This window comes from Anomalospiza imberbis, chromosome 3, assembly GCF_031753505.1.
Source record: "Anomalospiza imberbis isolate Cuckoo-Finch-1a 21T00152 chromosome 3, ASM3175350v1, whole genome shotgun sequence".
NCBI classification, from domain to species: domain Eukaryota; kingdom Metazoa; phylum Chordata; class Aves; order Passeriformes; family Viduidae; genus Anomalospiza; species Anomalospiza imberbis.
The window spans coordinates 49,485,213-49,497,402 of NC_089683.1; positions in this window are offsets into that span (position 1 = coordinate 49,485,213).

Here is a 12,190-nt window from a genome sequence, read left to right on the forward strand (position 1 = left end):
TAGAAAACACACTTTTGGGGGAATGTTTAGTGGAACAGAACATGACTCATAGATGGTTTTGTAATACACTTCATTGTGGTGAACTACGCTATGTTATTTTATAACGGGGGTGCTGTTTGACAGCTGGCTAAATATGAACCAGCAGTGTGCACAGGTGGCCAAGAAGGCCAGTAGCTTCCTGGCTTGTATGAAAATTAGTCTGACCAACAAGACCAGGGGAGTGAGTGATTGTCACCCTGTACTCAGCACCTCAAATCTGGTGTCCAATTCTGGGCCCCTCTCTACAAGAAGGACATTGAGGTGCTGGAGTGAGTCCAGAGAAGGGCAATGTAGCTGGTGAAGGGTCTGGAGCACAAGTCCTATGAGAAGCAGCAGATGGAGCTGGGGTGGTTTAGCCTGCAGAAAAGGAAGCTCCAGGGGCACCGTATTGCTCCCTTCCTGAAAGGAGGCTGTAGCTGGGTTGGGGTTGGTCTCTTCTCCCAGGTAGTTGTGATAGGACAAGAGGGCATAGCCTCAAGCTGTGCCAGTGGAGATTCAGACTGGACATCAGAAGAAATTTCCTCACAGAAATGGTGGTTAAGCATTGGAATGAGCTGCCCAGGGAGGTGATGGAGTCACCATCCCAGAAGGTGTTCAAGAAATGATTGAATGTCGCCCTTAATGCTGTAGTCTAGTTGACAAGGTGGTGATCAGTCAAAGGTTGAACTTGATCTCAGAGGTCATTTCCAACCTCAGTGATTCTGTGAACATTAGAAGCCCAGTAGCTATAAACTAAAACGAGACATTTGTCTTGCGACTTCGTTGCAGGTGTTTGTTGTGATTTTAATGGAAAATTTCTCTCTGAGTCAGGTATCAAAGTTAAAAGCTTCCCATTAGGCTTTATATTCTATTATTCTGCAAAAGTATCCACTTTGTTGGTAGGGTGCCTAGTATGTTTTTGCAAGCACAAAGGTGTCTGAAAATGGAATTTCTAAGGGGCTTTCTCTCTAAATCTGGCAGTGCAAGAATGTTTTTGTTAAATTGATATCATGAGTCATTCTGCAATTTGCAATATTTTAAGTTGACGTCCAAATAAAATCTCTTTTTAGTATGACAGAGGAGTTATGCTGTTGGAATTTGAACCCTAGGAGAAGATATTGGCCTTATGAAATAACAATGTCTTACAGAATTAAGTGCTGTGCTGATCCTGATTCTTGGTAGTACAGTGACACCGAAAGAAAACAGAGTAAGATGGTGATGAGAATTACAGAAGAGCAGGAAAATTTTGCTCAGGAGGAAGGTGGCTGGAGATCACCTAGTCCAGCTTGGGTTTCAGTTTTTCATGGTCCTTTTCCAGCACTTCTTCCCTACTAAGTCTCTTGCAGAGCTGGGCTGCTGAGCAGGCATCTTTAAGGTGTGAAGGAAAACTCGGGAAGATTTCAGAAATGAGTCCAAGTGTTTTGCCTTAGACACTGTAAGATTACATACTTCAGGGCTGGAGAGGAAACATCAGGGTCTGGGAAGCTGCCCTGAAGAAGGCCCTGGCAGTCTCAGTCCAACAGAAGGAGCTCCTGGACTTTTCTATCTTCTAGTGCAGAAGCTTGGATTTTCACAGACTCAACTTGCAAATTTTATGGGTGGCTTATATGTTTTAAAGTACTTTTAACTGATCAAAACATCTGTAATCTCTTTCATGCAGTAACTGAGAGCCCTTGCAGCCTGTCTCGGGAGCTCCCTAGCAAACCCTGTGTCAGCTCTGGGGTGGGCTTAGCTCACTGCCCATGCCATTGCTTCAACACTAGGGATAGTGGCACCAGACTTGCAGAACTGGCAATGTCCAGCAACGGCAAGACCATTTCCAAGCCCTTGGCTTTGTTACTGAAGCCCTGCTCAGTCTGATGCGCCTCTCTGTGCAAGCATATTCAGGAGGCCTAAAACAGCACATCTGATGATGATCACTACCTTGCAATTATCTCCTTGTAGCTGCTTCTGACCGCACTTTATTTAGCTGGCTGCCTACAACAATCTCTGCTCTGCAAGCCTGCAGCCTCCTCCAGCTCAGAGTAATTCCTCTGAATGTTGTGTTGACTCGGTGCTCTGACTTGCTTGTGCCCAGGAGGGACCTGGGCAGAGACTGCCTGTTATACCTCAGGGGGAAGGTAGAGGTGAGGCCAGTGCCTGCCAGTGCATCAGCAAGGAGTCCTTCATGGCAGTGCCTTGTGGCTCAGCCACAGCTCCTTTCCTCAAAGCCACCTGTCATCTTTTGCCCACCTGTGCAAAACCCCACTTTTATTGTGTGGGCAGAAAGCCTCTACTGGTCCTACATGTCCCTTCTGCTCTCACATGACTCAAATCTGCTTGACAAGACAACATGTTGAAGACCAGCCTCTTTCCTTAGAGGCCCCCTTATCCTGCAGGATCCCCTCGTGCAGGCACAGACACAGGAGGAAGCTCCTCTCCACACAACATGTTCCCTCCCAGTAGCAGCCTCTCATACTGCAGCTGCAGCTCTTGCAAGTAAGGCTTTCAAGTTCTCCCAATTAAGAAGTCTACCCTCATTAAGAAGCTTCTTTTTGTTTTTTCAAAATAAATTAAAAGTTGACTTTCTTAGAATGTGTGTGTTTTTATTCATAGTGAATCTTTAAAATATGTGAAATGTGTGGGAGGTGACAGCAGTGCTGGAAGATGAGTTTTTGGGGGATGTCTTTCTTTTCGATAGAAAAAGGAAAGAAAATTAAATTTCGATTTATGCATCATCTTCAGTATGAATTTAAAAGTGCATAGGAATGGGAGTAAAAAGATAAAACTTATTATACTGACACCAGATCAACTGCATTGCACACATTGTCTATGTGCAAAATGAGCTCATTAATACCACAACAGTTGTGCAATATAATGAGTTTAATACTGCTGAGTTTTATTGCTTCCTGCTCTCCCTCATTTTACTGCTAGTGGCATTTAAATCCTGATGTACTGAGATTGTGTTTACCCAATTTATCCTGTGTTTTTATTGTGACCAGGTCAAATTAATCCATTTTTCTTGCAATAGAAGCAAGACCTGTGATTGTTAGGGTGGTTGAGACTGCTTACAGGGTGTTTTGCTGTCGCAAAACATGTACAGAGATGGGAACAATGGTTGCAGCTGTTTGCATTGCACACAGGCATGTGTGGAAGGTTGTGCAGCATGTGAGGAAGGTTGTGGAGACCTGCAGGCACAAGACAGCAGCCTTCTGCACAAGAGTTTTGCAGGTATATTTGGAAACCTCTGCCACACCCCTGCTGGCAGTGCACTACTGACCACAAACCTGAAATAAGCTTGCTCCTAGTTTCTGCTCTTTTTCAGGTTTGTAAAATGCTGGTTTTCTGAAGGGCCAGGAAGGTAGAAGCCACTTGGAACACCAAGCTCCTCAGAGTTGTTAGGTTGTCCTATGTATGGACTAAAAATAAATTATATTGGAAACACAGAATCACATAATCATTAAGGTTGGAAAAGACCTTCAAGATCATCAAGTGCAGCCTTTGACCAAACATCACCAAGCGAACTAAACCATAGCACTAAGTGCTGTGTCCAGTCATTTCTTTAATGTCTTCAGGGATTGTGACTCCACCACTTCTCTGGGCAGCCTGTTCCAATTCTTGACAGCACTTTCTGTGAAAAAATTCCTCCTGATGTTGGACCTGAACCTCCCTGCTGCAGCTTGAGGCCATTTCCTCCTGTCCTATCACTAATTGTCTGGTAGAAGACGCTGAACCACACCTTGCTACAACCTCCTTTCAGGTAGTTTTAGAGAGCTATAAGGCCTCTTCTGAGCCTCCTTTTCTCCAGGCTAAACAAGTGCAGCCAGTTTCCTCAAATGCTCCCATATGATTTATACTCTAGACCCTTCACCAGCTTCATGGTCCCACTTTGGACACTTCAGCACCAAAAGTGCTTATTTTCTTCTTGAAGTGAGGGGCTAGTTAATCGGTGAAACACCTCCTTGCTGAAAGTAATTGTAGACATCTGTGGCAGTGGACAGCAGAGCTGCAATCCCAGTCATAAAGCAGAAGCAATGCTTTCAGCTCTTGAAGGCACCCTACTCCACTTCCCAGCACTTGCTATTTGCCCTGCTGTGCTGTAAACCTGCGAGGTCAGAGTTGTATATGAGGATAGCAACACAAGAAAAGAACGATCAGCTCTGAAAAATAACTGCGAGCTTTTAGAAAGCTCCTTGTACATGATGTTTATAGCCCTTGGCAAGCCATCAATACATTACTGTAATAGCTGTGTTAAACTGCGGAAAGTTAACTATAGGGAAAAAGAGAGCATACAAATCTCAGGGTCACTTGCATTTTATTAATAAAATTAACTCTTTCTCATAGTGTTCGGACCTGAGGATGTGCCATATTTCAAAATGTGCAGAGCTCCCAAAACCCAGACAGTCTGCTTTAAGCTATTGATTTATCTCAGGCCTTTCTTTGCATGATATCATGAGTTGATTTTGTTATAGCATCTTATAAAGCCCTGGAAATGGCTTTGTGTTTTGGAGGTTTCAGATTTTTTTAATCCCTCTGCAGTATGCAGCTAAAACAGGTTTGGGGAAGATGTAAATGCTATTTAGGCAAAGCTCTCCCACTTCAAACCCTCTGCCAAAATCTGTCTGAGCCCTAATGGCTCACTCTGGTATTGTTTTTGGTGTGTGGGCCAAGTTTATCCATCTTTTCCAGATTTTAAGAAGCTTGCCAATGTAGCTATGCCCATTCTAATCACAATTCTAAATCACTCTGTTGTCAGTTCCTATTGCTTTCAACAACAGCCTCCTGCATCTTTAGGCACCTAAACTTGTTGCACATCTGATCCCAAACCTTGGTACAATGAATAGGAATGTGTCTGCTATTAACAAAACTTGATAATTGTTTGCATTTTTCACTATCTGAAGAACTGGTATCAGTGCCTGTAAGGGAATTATTTTTAATACCTGTAAGATATCTATTTTTATTGGAGAAATGTGAAAAAGAGTTGTCATGTTTTTGAGCTGGAATCCCATTTCCTCACACTACATCCACACTACTACCAGGACAACATAAACTGCTTCATGGCCTCTGGCTGCCACCTTTCTCTCTGGCATCTCTCAAAGCACACCATGTGCCTGGGGAAGTAACCAGCCCTGTATCCCTGAGAATTATCAGTGCTGTCACCTGTCACTTTGTGTCCATGGTTTTTGCACTGACCAGAAGCACAACCCTGGCTGCTAGCCCGAGGCTTAATGCAGGTACATGTGCAGCAAATCTTTGTGATTCCATGTTTCATGGAAGAATCATACCTGTTTCTATCACCTAGGGACAGCACCTGGTGTGAATTACTATGCAGTAGCTCTAGGGTGAAGGTCAGTGGTCCAGAAAGACTAGGTAGATGGTAGAAGTGCCCAAATTCTGCTGGGACAAAGTACCCAGAAGATAAAATAAGGGCATATTTGGAAAACATGCATGGGTAGACCCAGTCTTACTGTACCATAAAGGATCAGCTCTTGCTTTGACCCAAGGAGAATATCTCCTCTTCAAGTCCTCAGCATTTTGCTGTCCAATGTGGAAGAATCAATTCCACCTTCAATTATTGTTTTGTAAGCAACTAACAAGTAGAAAATATAGGTCACCAGGACTTAAAGTAAGACATCCACCACCAGATAGCATCAGCTTTGACATTAAGTCAGTGAATGGGAGACATAAACTACTCTTATTCATTTTTATTGTGGTTATAAAAGAAATGGCTCAGGTAACTCAAATCTCCATGGTCAGAGCATATTGTCTGACAACAGGCTCACAAGTGACCGATCATAACATTATTTTGACCTTAAATTGTTCACTGTCTTATTCTTCAGGGCATTGTGTCAGCTTATCTTGATCATTACACCTCTTGAATTGGGAATCAATTAAATGTAATCTGATCTCTCTGATCTGTAGTGCACAGTTTATTTTTATGCAGGAAATTAATCCTGCAGCATGATCATCCTGCACATTCAATTTTCACTGTATACAAATACTGAATAAATACTACTGCTTTGGCATGTTTATAACAATACTTCCCAAAAATATATGTTTATTTTCAGCCTAGTTCTCAAGGTGAAAAAAAGGTTGTACTTTTATTGAAGCAGAACTACAATATTCCTAAACAGTGTGATAACATATTCTTATTAATAGAGTTGATTATCTATCTAAGATAATATCTGAAGAGTCAAAGACTAAATTGTTGTGCAACTGGGTTTTTTTAGAAAATTACTTTGAGTTGTTTTAGTATGTTAGAGTACATCATATGTTAAGCAAAGTTCCAGCTTTTTAAGAAAAAGTTATTTGTGAAGAAAGAAGTGCTAATGTTGAAGACTTAATGTGAACATAGAGGGCACCAGCACTGCTCTAAAAAGAAGAAATTCTAGGAAGACTGTTGAAAACAAATTGAGCCATAATATGCTGAGAAAATTAAATTCTTTGGTTTAAATCTGTACCATTTTTAAGGCACAAAATTCTGCAGATTAAAAAAAAAACAAGCATAAATCAGCCAAAACAAGCATAAACCAGAAGGTACAAATGTTCAGATATGAAACTTTTGTTATCTGACTTTGGGGAAGAAGCAACTAGCTGCAGAGCTTCCACTGCTGCTCCAGAGGGAGCAGGATCTCTGCAGAGGTGACTGTGAAGGTTATGGTATTGTCAGACTGAAAGCAGCAAAGTGGAAAGCAGGAAAAAGAAAGAATAATATCATATTGATTCCAGATCATGTTTGGGGATTTTTTTATATATCTTTTTAGCAAAAGACCCGTGATGAAAGTCCACCAGGGGCTGTCCTGTGGGAACATAACATTACATGTGTGGGTTTAATTCAATCATCTCTAGGCTTTTGCAGTCATGCTCCACCGTTCTAGGGGATAGTGTCCAGTCCCCAGACTATTAAAAAGTGAATGTGGCTTCCTCTTCCTTTCATCCTTAAAGCCTCTTTTGTTGATTGCAGGCTGATAGAAGAAAGTCACTTGCAAAGGAATGGAGCAAATTTCTTAACATCAGAAAGAAGGGCAACAGGAGGGCATCCTATGCGGCAGAATCTGCAAACATGCAAAAAATGAAAGTTAGTGATACTTAAAAGGGAAAAAAGAAGGAGTAGGTTCAAAGGAAATTGCTCAGTAACACATTTTTTTAAATCAACAATCAATTGTGAGTGGGAATGGGTATAGCAAGGTGTTAAGTTTAGAGATAAGTCAGAAATTTAAATTACAAAAGAATAAAAATTTTCTGGCTGACAGAAGCTGCAGATCTAATACATCCCATACCCACTCCCATAAATAAATAAAATGGAAAAAAAAAAAACCCTTAAAGGTAAGGTTTTTCCATGACAAGAACATAATACTGTTTTTTTATGTTTTGCACAATGCTGAGTTGGCATCCAAAAAAGCCCTTGTTTGCAAGAAATGAACTTCCAAGACCCATTCATGCTCTGAGGGACCCAGTCTGAAATAAATATGAGTTTTTAAGAAGCACTGAGCTTCTTCTTCCAGAAACTCAGGTCTTTTGGGACAGTAAACATTACTGACCATTTTTGAAAAAATTGTGTGGAGCCTTAGCTGTCCTTAACATAGTTCCTTCCTTTGTGCTGCCCAGAGCAACAGCAAACATGAAACCACAAACATCGGAGTGCTTTGGGCAGATTTCCTTCTCCAAGGAGCTGCCAGCTTTGGGTCCTGCTGCTACAGGTCCTGTGGTTTAGTACTCAGCCAAGATCACCTATTATGCAGTTTTGGTCAACAAAGGGTTGCAATGGTAAAAAATGGGGGGGGGGGGGGGGGGCGGAAATATTGCTCAGTGTAGCAGATTTCAAAGCTATGGAGAATGTGCTGGGTCTGTAAGGAGTCTTGGGAAATGTCTGACATTATAAATCAACACCGATAAGATCAAAGGGCTGCTGTGGGTATAAAGGAGGATGGAGATTGTTGTTTAGTGTATCCCTATTGTATACAGTGTTAGAAAGTCTCAGATACTTGTCCTACCAAAAAAAAAAAAAGGAAGCTGTGAAAACTGGCCATGTGCTCCCACTTCATACTAGAAAAAAAATCCTAGTCCAAAGTGGCTTTCAGCTTTCAAAAGCATGCTTTTGGAAAATAACCCTGCTATCACTCAGATGCCAGTAGAAGATACCCTTTCTTTTTGCAGTCATGTCTTGTCCTCTGGCTGGGCATGCTCACTGTGTGTGCCCAGAGCACAGCAGTTTCCTCGTCCCATTTTTGCCTCTGAGTCACACTGAGTTTTGAGAGAGGCAATTCTGTTGACCTTGCTGTGCCTCAGCTCGGCCATTCAGGGACTTGCTCTTCCTTACCTGGCCTAAGGTCATTGTGAAATTTAAAACCTGCCTTCAGCTTCTGAACAAAAATTCAAAGAAATGCAAAGAAAACACATCTGAACTTAGGTGTTGAATACAGAGGCTGGAGGGTACCATATATTGTCACAGGCCTTCCCTAGTCACCTGCTGCAGGCCGTTGCCTGTCAACATGCTGAGTGACAGGGTTTGACCCAGCAGTGCCATTCTCAGGCTCTTGTTGAAGCAAACCTAGAAATCTCCTTAAGTATATTAGACATTTGGCTGACATACTCTTCCCCTCAAAGGCCAGAAAAGCATCTCAAGTTGTAGCTTGAAGAGTAGGCAACATCCTGAAGGCCTTTTGGGTATTTTGTTCAATTAGGACAATGCTATTCTCAGTCACTAAACATTTGGGTAATACCTTCTTTTCAAGATGTTTGTTGAGAGCACACTGCATTTGCAACATGAGCTGAATGCTCTTCAGTCATTCGTTATTTTAACCATAGGGACTGATGTTGAAGTTTGCACCACAAGAGATGGGTGTCAGCTGGATCATTTGGGGTGAGCTGATACACACTGGCTCCTTCAACAACTGCTTCCCAGGTGTGCAGATATGTTCTTGAATTTTTGTGAAATTTTGGTGTCATTTTGGAATTGTAAATTGGATTTTTTTTTAAATTTTAATATTAAAAATAATATTGAGTTTGGCTGGTATCTGGGCTCCTCTGGGACAAAAAATCCATTTTATTTTTATTTGAAATTATGTTCAGAAATTTATCGGCATCTCTTTTCACTTGAACCTCTTGAACTGAGGCAACAGAGGAAGGAAACTTAAAAAAAACCTGAATGCACAACAGAGGAAACCTTGAACATTATTTATGAAAGAGCAGGAGACAAAAATTAATATCCATATACTTTAGACACTTGATTACATGGCGTTTCTTATGCTGTGTAATTTTGTCTCTAAGCTCCCTCTCTCACCTTTCCTTCCATCTGCATTAAGAAAGAATTTAGTATAAATGTTTCTAGGACTTACAGCTCTGACAGATGCTCAAGTGATAAATATTTGCAGGCAGGGTAATTTTCAAAACTGATGTCATTTTGTTGATTTAGGATTTTTCTGCACTTTGTATTTTTGTACAAACACATAACTCTGGGAAATAAATTTGTCTTAATCAAAGAAAAAGTAATTAAAATGATTGTAGCTAAAACTGCTGATGTTGCTTCTGAATATCACAAAAAATGGGATTTCAAGTGAGGCATGATGCTTTTCAAGTAGATATAGGATATATAAAATGGATTGAAAAATTTCTCTGAAATTATATATGTACTGGAAAACATGGACACTAATTTACTGCAAAAAGTAGCAAAGCAGAAAGGAGAAAAATATAGATAAAGCAAACAAAGATAGAAATTGAAAGAGATAAGTAGTCAAACTGCCTTTGAGAAACAGTGCTCTGAAGTCAGGAAGACAACTTGTACACACCTGAAAGAAACACGTGTAAGGGGATGGCATCACTGCTGCACTGCATTTCCCAGGGTACTTCCAGGCCAGCAAAGTCACAAACAGTGCAAAAGGAATTTTCTTTTATGTTGCAGTTTTTTCACTTTTTTCTTAAACTTATTAAAAAAAAAAAGTGTGAAAGATATATTTGTGGTCTTCTAAAATAATTAATTCCTGTCTAGATGTTTTATTTTTATTGTTCCTGACCCTCCAGACTTCTGAGTCAGGGTTATGTCAGAGTGTTTATAACAGCTAAGATTTAGGTAAAGAAATTTTACCTAAGCCACTGGCTGAAACTTCATGTGGATTATATTCATCAGACAAACTCGATTTTCCTTGTCTTCTAAGGGCCTAAAACTTTCAATTAATTCCTGTCAAAATTTCTGTCAAATTATGACAGCATTTGTAAAGACCCACGTCCTTTTTCTCTTTTCCTTCCCTTCTTTGATAGGAAAATCTTGTGGCATTTGCACAGCAGAGATTATTTGTCAGAAAGTGTTAATTCTTTTGCAAGCATCCAGCACTTGTTCAGTACAAGATTTTTGTATCCATGCAGTCAATGAAGTCTTCACAAAAACCTCCCTTCATTTTAGCCTTCAGACAAAACTCCAGATATTTCTCTTCTAGGGTAGAATACTGCCTCTTTCTAGGCAATCCTAAATAGATTTTCTGATATCAGCACTCTGTATCAGAAGAGCTTTAGTTGCCCTGGGTTGGTGAGTGGAGTTATGTTCAACATAATATTGTAATGGTATTGTTGAGAGTGAAAATTACTGAATCAATCTGAGGCTGCTGGTAAACTGAAATTTTATTGCTGTGGACATTCAGGCAGCGAAAGCACTGCTTTGTTTTTTTTGGTTCCTTTTTTTTCCCTCCCCAGAATTAGATGAAGGAAACAGAACATTTGAAGATGACACTGCAGTTGCTATTCAGCTACTGAGACTTTTCCACTCCTTTCCTCTCAATGGAGAGTGGTCTCGGAAAATTAAATTACAAATTAGTAGTGGGCCATGGAGGAAACACAGACAGAGTGAGATGTATCATGATAGGACCAGAGATAACAGTCACAAGATGCAGCAAGGTACTTTCCACCCACATATCAAGGAAATGGGAAAAGAGAAGTCTCAATGAGTGGGTCACATGCTGGAAACAGGGCCCAGGATGCAGTCTCTGCAACCCTGAAGATTTGTTACACTTCACTTAACAATGCCCCAGGCAACCTTGGGATCCCTACATAACTTTGGAGCTGACACTGGTTTGAATAGCAAATTGGATTACATGACACCCACAATAACCTAAATCTTTCTTGGATTCAGTGGAATTTTGGAATATTTCTTTTAATGGAACTGTTTCCCTCCTGATCCCACCCATCTCCTATGAAAATCAAGTATTTCAAATAAAAATTTTCCCATTCCTAAATGGCCTTAACCAGTCCTGTTTATCCTTTTAAGGAGATAACCTCTCTCCACTTAAGGATGCCCATATCATATTCAGCTTTTATTTTGTTCTTCTGGGCAATCTCTTTTTGATGTGCCTTTTTCAAGTTTTGGTGCCTCTGGGCACGACTACAGCAATGAAAATGCATTTCTCTAGGCATGCCCCAAGGGGAGGACTGAGTTTGTTGCTGAAGAGCACAAGAAGTTTTCACAAAACCTCCTGGTTCTTCTCGTTCCCCAGCAGGCCCTGTGCTCCCTGCACTACTGCGACTGTGTTCCCATGCAGTACTTCAGCTGTGGCCCTATGGGGTGCACATGGGACAAAGGACCCCTAAATACCCAGTGCTGCGGAGCAAAAATGCTCAGATGGCTGAGAATCCCTGGGAGCTGGCTTCACGCCTTGGCCCTCACATGCATGAGGAGGAGAGTCCTGCTTCAACATCCCTCTCTGAGACAGAATCAGCGAAAACTACTTGAAGAGCCAACTGGCATCAAAGCAGGTCCAGGATCCCCCTCCTTCCCCTTGGTGCAGCAGTCCCTGAGGGAGCAGGCTGTGGCAAAGCTCCTGCCAGCTGTTCCAGCCCGGATTGCTCATCTGTGTGGTATTTCAGGGCAAGGTTGGAGGGAGGCTGCATTCATTTTGGCCTGGGAGAAGCGGTCCAGAAGAAACAAAGGGAAATTCTTACAATTGACAGGGTGGCATTGAAATCAGCACAAAAAGCCGGGTTGCTAAGTAAGGGAGATCAAGGTGAGAGCATAATGGGAAGTGTTGATTCAGCCTCTCCTGTAACAAAGAGAAACAGCCTGTCAGTGCCAGGCAGGAATGCTTAAATCACCTGTACCTCCATGAAGCCAAAACACAGAAAGCATCCAGCAGGCTGAGAAGCACCATTAGAGGTATTAATGTGTGCTCACATTTGGCTTGGTGAAACCTGCTCATGCCGACGTTCA